Below are 9,590 nucleotides of genomic sequence, written 5' to 3'. Positions count from 1 at the left end.
AGGCTTTTTTTTTTTTTTTGCTTTTTTAGAGGGCAATTGGGCTTAAGTGACTTGCCCAAGGTCACACAGCTAGTAAGTTTTAAGTGTCTGAGGCCAGATTTGAACTCAGGTCCTCCTGACTTCAGGGCCGGTGCTCTATTCACTGTGCCACCTAGCTGCCCCAGCTATTATTAATTCTTGGCAAAATAGCAGAAAACATGGATCATCTCATCCCCCATTGTATTTTTCTATCTCTGTGACCGTGGGCATATCCCTTACCCTTACTCATCTGTAAAATGAGGGGGTTGGATCAGAATGGGTTCCAAGGTCCCCTTTTGTGGTAGATTTATGATACTGTGGAGACAATATTTTTCCTTCTGTAGTCACTGCCCAAGTCAAGGTCAGAGATACCAGAAAAAAAAAAGCCTTCTCTTGAAAGTATGCGTGAACACACTATTAGTAGTACATACTGCCTTGTCTGAGACTTTGGGGGAGATTATCTGGCTGACTGTTTCAAAGACCCATGAAGCTCTTAGAGTGGCAAAACTAGAATGTAATTGATCAGGGAGAGCTTCCCGTTTGCTTTCTCCTTGCCAGCTCATGGGTCTTATTTCGGGAATTGAGGGTGAGAGGGGTAGGGGTGGGAATGTTACAATTTGCTACAATTGGGAAAATGTTGCAATCAGATAAATATTAACTTTTGAGTCATCAGTGTACATATTTTTAGAGTTACAAAAAAACATACGCACCCCGTATTGTCAGAGGTGGTCACTGGGTCAGTTGTTTTTGCTTAATTATTTCTCTTTTTACCAGGAATGGTTTGTGTCAGGGTGGGGAAGCTATAGCCAGAAATGGTTGTGATGCAAAAAAAACCAAAAGGCATCAATGAAACTTATTTTTTAAAGAAATTAAATATTTTTAAAAGCCCACATGTACTAGGTTATTCTAATGCTGTTTCTTTCAAAGAGAGTCTTTTTTTTCAAATGACATTATCACTAACAAAAGGATACATGCCTTTGATCTTGTGAAAGGAAAACTTTCCATCACTGTGCTACCATTGCATTATTCTGTGGTCTGAAAAGGTCTTTCTGAAATCATGATACTTTCTTATTTGTTCCTGGATTGGATCTTAATTAATGATCAGCTGCAGTAACAAAATCTTGTTCTTTTAACACATAGGCCAGCAACAGTTCTCAGGAGTTGTCAATATCTATAGCCTTTTCACATAGATAGGATTTAATTTCAGGTAAGAGTGTAGGAACCAACGTTTGGGGGATGACTGAACAAATTTTGTAGTATAAATGTTATGAAATATTACTATGCTGTAAGAAATGATGACTGCAAGCAGTTCAGAGACATATGGGAAGATTTCCAAGAACTGATACAGAGAGAAGTAAGTACAGCTAGTAGAACAATATACATAATGATAACAATAATGCAAATTAAAAGAATAGTAAAACAAAGCTGAATGGTGAGAAATTCTAAAGATCAATAATGGTGCTAATGAACAAATGTTGAAATGGATCTTCATCTTTTTTTTTTCTTAAGATTGATGGGGAGAATGTATATGTAGAGCCTATATCAGATTGCATGCTATCTTGGGGAGGGAGTTGGAGAAAATTGAAAACTTATGGAAGAGAATGTTGAAAACTAAAAATAAATAAATAAATTTATTTTTTAATATAAATAAATATATTTTAAATATAAATAGAAAAAAACCAGGTGGGCACAAAATGTTGCATACATGGTTAGTTGTAGTCACTGTTTTTATGTATTATAAGTTCAGTCTGAACGGAGATCTCAAAATGACTGCTAAAAAAACCAAAAGATATTACTAAAAATAGTGAAAGAGTTCCTTTTGCATAACAATTTATTATTGAAATTGAGCATGACGTCTTTTGTCCATTAGAAATGACTAGTAGAAGGAAAAGGTTGAAATTCACATTGGTTATGATTTTTCTTTGGTCACAAATGACTTTCATAGGATTTGGTCTTGACAGTTTTCAAGATTTAAGATCCAAGAAATTCATTCAGAGAACCATCATGACATTCTATGTATTTGAAAATGTTCCCTTTTCTAATTGGCGGGTGGTAGAATTCCAAAATCTAACTCATCGACAGAACTTGTAAGTGCCCCCACATCTAGATATTGCACTTATCTTTTTCTCCACAAATGCCAAGGAACGTGACTATTCTTGAGTGGGTGAAGTATCATTTGGGAATAAAATTCTACTACACAATAGTAATTGTTCTTTTTTTAATCACATAATTCTGCAAGCAATTCTGCGCCTTAAATATCACCACTAGACAATTGTTTAGAGCAGTAGGAACATATTAGATTACAGGCTGTTCATACATTTTAGTGCAATATAAGCCAAAGGAAAAGGAATTTAAAAAAAAATCCCTCTGTTTAGATGGGGGTGGTGGAGGTCACTTTTTTGTGTGTCCTGGATTTCATTAGTAATCTAGGGAAGCCTGAGAAGCCCTTCTTAGGATTATGTCTTTAAGCACATAAAATAAAATACATAGGATCACAAAAGAAACAATTTTATTGAAAAGAAGTTATCAAAAAAATTTTTAAATCAAGTTCATGGACTCCCTGCTAAAAATCCCTTGTTGAGCACTTCCACTGGGACTGAAAAATCCCAGCAATCCTTTTTGAAGTCCCTGAAATGAAGGTTGAAGCCATCATGTTGATATGCTCAATAAAAGTGCCAAGGAATGATTTAAATACAAAGATTAAAGTATTCCCTTTTGTCCTTGAGTATTTCTCTCTGAGGTAGGATTGAGTTGTTACATAGGAATGGAGATGAAGAGAATGCTAGAAAGTAACCTCATCCTTCTCCTTGACTCTTCTCTTTTATGGCCAAGGGATACTCTACCCAGATTTAGCTTTGGGCCCCTTGTTGCCAAGAAACTTTGCAAATGAGATTGAAAGCTTTTTGTTTTCATTTTTTAATACCGATATTTCGCTCAGTGGAAGTTTTATAAGAGAGATTCGTTATTTTTCAGTGACCTTGTTCAGGTTTATCTTTCTAAGATACCAATAACTCATTCCTCTTGCCCAAGCTGACAAAGATTTCTACTGATAATTCTCTCTGGCTACCAAGGTAAAAGCTCTAGAAAGTGAAGGATTTATCCACCTGAGGCAAATTCCCTGTCCCAAGGTGCCAAGTGGGCATGGGATTTCCAGCTAATAAAAGATTTATAAAGACATGACCTGTTTATATAAACAGGAGAGGTGAGAAGTCTTCAGTCCCAGAACAGAACGAAGTTAGTGCCCTGAGGAAGTATATGAAGCTTTGATCATCCTTCTTGCCTTGGGGCAAGGCAAAGTTCTCACATCTAAACAAATCTGACCTGTTTATTGAAGCTGAACTATACTTTCTACATGCAGGGGCAAGAGGAAGACTAATTGAACCATGTCAAACACAGGCTTGGGACTTGGCAGCTATTCATCGACACTGACCTTGTAGCTCAGTCCTAGCTGTTAGAAGATTAAAGAGGAACAAAGGAGAAAAAATGGATCTTTTTTTTTAAAATGGAATCTAGATACCTAGCAATGAAAAGCAGCAGTGGGAGCAATGTAGTGATAAGATCCCTGGAAGAAGAATCCTCTTCGATTCCTGCTTACAAATTGTTTAAAATGCTGCATTTCAGTCTCCGTTTTCTAGCACCTCTTGTCTCATAATCTCTGATGCTTTGATGGATCTCAGATATGGGGAGTGACTGACTCATTGAGGAAAGATTGTAACATTGAGGAGGGTACCACTTAGCAGGCGTGGAAACAAGCTTTCTGTTTCCACTCATCTCCAGAGAAAATTGACATGGGCTTTGGGAAGTGGCTCACTTCCATTCACAGACATCTCCTTCCCATTACCTTCAGTTTTTTCATCAATTCAATATCAGCACTCTGGAGACCTCCATCTAGCTATGGAATGATGGATTGTTGGTGCTGGGTAGGAATTTATTGATCATAGGAAGAATGAGTGAATTAAAAAGCATTTATTAAGTATATACCATGTGCAAAGATCTATGTTAATTGCCAGAGATACAAATAGATTAGCAAAATAGTCCCTGTTCTCAAGGAACCTCCTCTTTCAATGGGGGAAATGATACATATAAGATTTCAGCTGCAAGTCAGGTGTCTTTACAGTGCAGAGGCAAAACAAGTGGTGATCTATTTTAAAGGGTATTTACATTGATAAAACCATAGGATAATAGATTTAGCACTAAAAGGGACCTTAGAGGTCAGCTAGTCCCTTATTTTACAGATGAAGAAATGAAGGCACCAGAGAGTTTGTGACCTTTCCAGGGTCACATAGATAGTGAGCCATGGAGTCAGAATTTGAACCTTGAAGCTTCTGATCTAAACCCAGAGTTCTCTCCCCTCTGCCAGGATGCCACTATGATCTTGTCAAGACTTTATGTTGTAGTGCACAAAACTACTACCAAGAGGGACATTTTGGGATGGCTAAGTGGTGCAGTGAATAGAGCACTAGCCCTGGAGTCAGGAGGACCTGAGTTCAAATCCGGCTTCAGATACTTAAGACTTACTAGCTGTGTGACCTTGGGCAAGTCACTTAACCCCAATTGCCCTGCCTTCCCCCTTCCACAAAGGGAAAAAAATTTAAAAAGAGGGACATTTCAAAGAGGTGGGTAGTTATGGATAGATGGTGTCAAGTATAGAACTTTAGACATGGAGTCAGGAGGACCTGAGTTCAAATGCGGTCTCAGATACTTCATAGCTGTGGCCTGGGGAAAGCTACTTAACTTTTCTTTTCCTCAACCTCTTCATCTGTAAAATGGGGATGATAATCATACCTAAGGTTTCTGTGAGGACCCAGCAAGATTCAAAGAGATTAATGTCATGCAAATCTTTTAGAAGACCTAAAAGCTCTATGTAAATTCTCACTACTATTATTGGGTATTACATTTTGGTTTTGGAAGTAAAAATCATAAAGGAACACAGGCACTTATTAGATAATACCAAGGAACCTGATAACAAAGGACACCAATAGTAAGAAATATTAACAAACTCAGTCTTTCTGGTGCCTCCATTAGTGACTCTTGGTTGGAATTTTGCAGTGCGCACCCCTTACCTCAATATGCACCTGCATCCTTTTTCCACATCTTGTATGGTTTATCTTTTTCTTTTGGAAGTCAGTGAATTAGCATGAATTTTGTTTTGAGAATTTTACTGTCCCAGTCAACTAGATACACTGTGAGGTATCACAAAACCACAGTTCTCTGAGGGCAAGTCAGGACAGATAGAATGGAAGATACTTGAGGGTGAGACCAGTTTCTGTCTTGTCTTCCTTTTCCCCAGGACCTAAGCCCAGTGGCTGGCATGTCATCCTGACTTAATAAATGTTTGTTCATTAATTGATCGACAGTGGGGTGAACTGAAAATTGCTCTGGAACTGGACTCAGAGGTTCTGGGTTTAAATTATGTCCATACCACTGACTTGTAGTCATCTACCAGCATGAGGAGAGTATGGGTATTAAAAAGATAGGTCTAGGGGCAGCTAGGTGGTGCAGTGAATCGAGCACCAGCCCTGGAGTCAGGAGAACCTGAGTTCAAATCCAGCCTCGGACACTTAACACTTACTAGCTATGTGACCTTGGGCAAATCACTTAACCCCAATTGCCCTGCCTTCCCCGCTCCATAAAGCAAAAAAAAAAAAAAAATAGGTCTTTGTTTCAGGAGGAAGCTTGGGGTCATTCAAAGAACTTTCATTTCACAAAAGCAATGCAGCCACTCTCTTCTTCCTGTCTACTTTTGGGCCCAATTCATTGTTCATCTGCTATGTTTTTTCAAGAAATATACACATATATGACATTATATATAAAATAGATACAATACTATAATATATAGGAGGGCAGCTAGGTGACACATTAGACAGAGCACCAGACCTAGAGTAAGGAGGACGTGAGTTCAAATCTGATCTCAGACACATACTAGCTGAATGATGCTGGTCAAGTCACTTAACCCCCATCTGTAAAATGAGCCAGATGGCAAATTACTTCAATATCTTTGCCAAAAACCCCCCAAATGGTTCCAACAAAGAGTCAAACATGACTAAAAACAACTGAATAACAACCATCACAAAATATATAATATGTAAATATTTTACAAATTTTTTTTTTTTTTTTATAAAAATTATTATAGATATTTTATATATAATATTAATATGATACATGTAATAAGTACATAGTATATATTATCTATAAACTGTATGTAATATATATGCATACATACACAGAAATTATACCCACACAAATTTATATATTGTATCTATCTATTAGGTTACATATTTACATAGTTACATACATGCAGATGGATAAATTTTATAGATTGTCTATTTCACTATGTCGATATTTTTCATCCACTTGCTTTTTCCTACATGGAATGTTAGGTCAAATTCTTCCAAGTTATTGTGGATTTCATTTAGAGGCCTCTGCAAAGCTCCAGGACATTGTTCAATCAAGCCAATACCATCTGCAAGCAGAAGCAACCAATGTACTTCAACATTTACATAGAATCTCTCTTTGATTCATTCTATATTATAACATACACATGAAAAAGGTGTCTATGATGATGATATTAAAAGGAAACAGCAGTTAGGCTTTTGCAAATGACATTCCACAGGAGAATATGTATTTCCCATAACACAATTTACTGAAAGATGTAGAGAAGCCTGAATATATATGGCTTATGTGTAGGATCTCCCCAAAATGTGAGCAATAATATCCCTTCTAGAAAAAATATTCAATGCGCAGCATGAATATCAGATATAGAACAATAGTTTATTTTTTCCACCACAAAAAGTACTTGAAATGTAAGTAACTTAAAGCACGTCAGCAAATACAGAAAAAAAAAAAACAGAATGGTAGCTCACCACGTTTATTACATTCTTCCAAAAGATAGAGGCTTTTTATAGGGTGGCTGCAGTAGCTGTGACTGATCTTTCACATTTTCTCTGGTCTTGCTCTGTTTGACCAGCTTACAAAGTCTGCTTCTCTCACAGTGGAGTGTTCCAGGTACCATCCAGCTCATAAGGCAGACCCTCTGGCGACAAGGCTTCCCTAGGCTCATGGTCCTTTAAAGCTGTAGCTCATGAGCCCCAACTGGTGTTATTTACCTTTTGGTAATCAGTTAGAGGATACATTAGTTCAAAGCAAAGGCATTTAGTGAAATGGCAAAGCAAGGGTAGTAGTAATTAAAAAAAAAACTTCTCTTATTTACCTGGGGCATAGTTTCCTACAAATATACCTGGTAACAATGAGAAGGATAGAACCAAACAGAGAGGCATAAAAAATAGGGAACACAATTGGCCAGGATGCACCCAGAGAGGGCTGTTCATGAAGGAAATATATAAGCACAAACTATTTATTACAAGGAAAGGCAACTTCTCCCTTTGATACTGCTGGCTGTAAATGTCTTCATCGATTTCCCAGTGAGTGGTCTTGGTTTCAGGCTCCACCAGATGCTTTTCTCTTCTTCCATTCCTTCAGCGCCATTTCCTCTTCATCTCTAACTTTATCTGGGACTACAGTTTTAGAGACTGAATGTAATGGCTCCACTTTCCAAAAAGGGGAAAGAGTTTGTTATGAAAATATTTACAGGTCTTCTCCATTTTTTATTTTTCTGGTCATTCCATTTTTATCCTTAAACACCACTGGAAAACACTTTCACTTGCTAGGTCTCTACATGGGCTTTCTTTGGACTGTTTTCCCCTCCACTGCTTCTTTGTTTTTTCTAATGAGGTGATTCTGATCACAATCTTCCACCATACTTCTCCAAAAACTTTTACAAATGAGTTTCAATGCTAAGTCAGTGTTGTCCTTGGCAATCATATCTCTCCATACTTCATGAAACAATGCCAAACCACCTTCCCAGTAGTTAAAAAAGATCAGTCTTTCTGTACTTATCTGTGAGTGTTCACTCTCCTGTAACTTCTATACACAGTAGAAAATGGTATATTTTAATCTCAAAAAAAGGAGGCAGGTGGAATAAAAAGCTAGAAATCTGTACCTGCCCACCTGTGGAACCAAATCATCTCCAAATAATAATGACATTTATAGAAACACTTTGCACATAATATCTCATTTGTACATCACAATAGATAATTGCTGCTATTAAATTGTCCCTCTCCTGTGTTGGCAATTCTCTCACTTGCCCGACCACTGAGGGCAGCTTAGGTTTGGTGCACAGGGTCAAAAGTCAAGCTATGCTCAGGTGTAGTTGACTGAGAGAAATAAGAGAAGGGTAGACTATTGAACATCCTAACCTAACCTTGAGAGCCATGCTTTCTCTGACTTAGGGCATTCCCAAACAGGAACAGTGTTGGAGTAAGACCTTGACTAACTAAAGAAAAAAGGTTAGCAGAGGAGCACAAATCTGGCCTGCAACCTTAAGCAAATTAGTATTAGTCTTATTTTACAGTTAACTCAATCATCTACACCAGTGAGGAATATTGATTGAGGACAAGCACAGATTAATTAGGTCTGTGACTATATTCATCTGGTCAACCTTTTGTCAGAGGCTTGATAATACCTCCTGTGCTCAACAGATGATGTGGGCACAATTAGAAGTTGACTTATTTATTTGCAATCATCTGCATAAGAAACACTAGTTATGGTGAATAGCTTCTTTTTATAAATGTGAATTTAACATTTGGAACAAATTTTGACTGAAGCAGTGTTTCTTAAAATGTAATCTCGGGACCACAAATTATGCACAGGTTTCCAGATGCTATAATAAATCATGCGACTATCTTACAGATGAGAAAATTGAGGCTCAGAGGGATGTTGAGTGCTTTGCCCAGGATCACATAGCTGGTCATTGTCAGAGGTGGTATTTGCACCCCCAGTCTACCCGATTCTTTGTTCAATGTCACTTCTGTTTGTCAGCTTCCCCTTCAAGATTTAGCCTAAGTGTTACCTCCTAAGATGAGCCTTTTTCAATCTCCCCAGTGAGTCTCCCTTCACCCCAAATATTTCTATTAACAACAACTACTTGGCTTTTACTCATGTACACACACCCAGCATTTCATAGAGTGCCTGGTATACCATAAGCACCTAACAGATGCTTATTGAGTGGGATTTAAATGAATTGACCCCAGAATTTAGGATCCTTGGTTTTTGCCCAGCTCCTTTGTCCTCTCGGGCAATCTTTCCTACAAGAAATGACATTATCTGTGGGAGCTTCTTGTTTATCTCTAAGTCCTGAACTCGTGGTTTATCACGCACAGGGTCACTCTCTCTTCCCTGCAGTGATTACAGATAAAATGAAAAGCAGAAATGAAAAGTTAGGGACTCCCATAAAGGTCTGAATGTGATTTGGATCCAGTACCTAAGAAAATAAGGGTGAGGTGGGCGGCACTACACTGGATGTGCTTGCCAACTCCTTGGCAGCAACCCATCCCTTCTGTATCAGGTTTAATCAATAGTGACACTGTTCAATTAAATTTGGATGCCTTACCTATATAAAAAAAACCAAAAACCAACCCAATCTTGTATAAAGGATACAGGATGGTTCCCTGTTTGGGTTTTTTATGTTTTCTTTTTTAAAGACTCTGGTTACTGTATTTGTTGTGCAGCCTCTC

At 37.8% G+C, this 9,590-nt stretch overlaps 1 protein-coding gene across 1 annotated transcript in view; it reads right to left on the bottom strand.

Moving 5' to 3' along the window:
• Window positions 1–9,590, bottom strand: part of TMEM212 (transmembrane protein 212) — a 57,761-nt gene that overhangs the window by 11,619 nt on the left and 36,552 nt on the right. The gene's annotated exons all lie outside the window — the stretch shown is intronic.

Source organism: Petaurus breviceps, unplaced genomic scaffold, assembly GCF_028583685.1.
Source record: "Petaurus breviceps papuanus isolate PSGF00001 unplaced genomic scaffold, PetGlider_PUasm1.0 173, whole genome shotgun sequence".
Taxonomy (NCBI): domain Eukaryota; kingdom Metazoa; phylum Chordata; class Mammalia; order Diprotodontia; family Petauridae; genus Petaurus; species Petaurus breviceps.
This window is presented reverse-complemented; position numbering and strand designations above follow the sequence as displayed.